Raw genomic sequence first — 1,948 nt, forward strand, 5'->3', positions numbered from 1 at the left:
GATATTTTGGGCTTTTTCAAATTTTTGTTTTGTTTGTTTTGTTTTTTTGTTTTGTCTAAAAGCAAAACAGCCATTACCCAACAAGAAATACAAAACAGAAGAAAATGCCTTCCTAAGGGGGAGTTTGCAAATGAAATGGCCCAGAGGTTCGAGTCATTGCCAACGGGCAGACAGGTGGGAAAGTCCTTGGCCTATACATTTTCTATTATTTCAGAAGCAAACTCAGTCATCATTTTGGACAGTGGCTCTTTATTCTCCAAGGAGAAAGCTTTTCTACACTTATTATTCTGGCCACATACAGGCAAGTGTTATCTAATATAGGTAGTCTTCCATCATGAGTTCAGTTCTAGCTGATCAGAAATTAAATCAGTATAACCTGAAGAGAACAATTTAAGAGAAATGTCATGCACAATTTTTCTATATCCCAACTGAATACATGTTAAATGAATTTTAACTCAAGGATTAACTTGACTGAAGAAGTGTTCATGCAAAAGAGAAAGCCATCTTACATGAAAAGAAATTGAATACACTTTTTTTTGGCTAAAAGCAAAACAAATAGCCATTACCCACCAAGAAAAACTAAACAGAAGAAGATGCCTATTCAAAAATTTAATTTATACCTAAATTCATAAACCATAGTACATGTATAAATTCAGTATATTTTAGCTCAAGCTTTAAAGAAAGTCTCAAATGGTTTGAAATTCTAGAGTTCTGTATCTCTGTTTGTCATGTTCAGCTGTTAGTGAAATTTTACATTAGAAATCATTTGGAATTATTCCAACATGTATTGATTATGGATCCAGGTGCATGTTAGAGAAAGGAGGAAAACAAGGATTTTAGAAGAGATTTTAGTTCTTTACTATTAACAGAGAGAAAAAATTTAGGAGAAAAATAAAACTATTTGCTTCTCAGCAGACTAATGTTTAATGTAGCTGGCCAATTATTCTAAAGCAAGAGTAAAGCGAAGAGTTTCCTCAGGAAGGTCTTTATGTCTTTTTGAGAAAATAACAACAACAAAAAAATTACATCATGTTAATAAAGCAATTATGTGTGCACAAAAAATTTAAGATATGTAAAGAGTTTTTGACATAATAGAGTATATATGAAAGAAACAAATATTTACTCTAAAAACATCTGAAAATTTAGAATTGTGTGAAAAAGAAAAACTGTCTATATTTATTATCACTTAAAGACACAATTATTAACATTTTGCTATACTTCCTTACTGTCTGAGTCAATCTATTTAATATTTTTTAAAATCAAAATTGGGCTGATATTATATATCCATTTTTACTTTAAATTGTATTTCCGTGCAACATATGTTGTTAAGTAATCTCCCGAAACACCGATTTTAACATTATTATAGTATTTCATTTAAAAAGTATTTATCACGTGCCAAGTGTTGGACAAAGTACAATGATGCATTAATTCATGCAATCCTCGGGAAAGCCCGAGGCAGCATTGTTATTATTATCCTTTTTTTAAAAACAAATGGGGAAACTGAGCTTAGCGGAAGTTAACTAACTTGCCCAAAGCAAATAAGTGATGGAGTTATGACTTGAAATGTTTTGGTTCTAATGGCAATATTCTTAATGATTCAATAAAATGTCAAAAGCTTTGTTTTTCCTTTTCAGGAGATCAAGTATCTTCCTTCAGAAGCTTTACTGAATAAATCACCATGACAGCTGTATGAATTCCATCTTCCCTCAGAGAGCAAACACTTCTCTCTGTTTAAGGTCTTCAGCTTTTTTTCTCAGCTTTGTGCTTTCAATAGTCAGTGGGGAATGGAGAATGCTATAAGCCTACTTTAAAAGTATGTAAGGAAATTCAGAGAATGTTATATCTGTTTTTTCATAGTAATGTTATGAGTTACAAACTAAAGCCATATAGCATGTTGTTCTGTATGTTGGCACTTACATGTTACATTGTCTTATTTCTCTTATGATAT

The sequence above is a fragment of the Pteropus vampyrus genome, unplaced genomic scaffold (genome assembly GCF_000151845.1).
Source record: "Pteropus vampyrus isolate Shadow unplaced genomic scaffold, Pvam_2.0 Scaffold8, whole genome shotgun sequence".
In the NCBI taxonomy this organism is placed as follows: domain Eukaryota; kingdom Metazoa; phylum Chordata; class Mammalia; order Chiroptera; family Pteropodidae; genus Pteropus; species Pteropus vampyrus.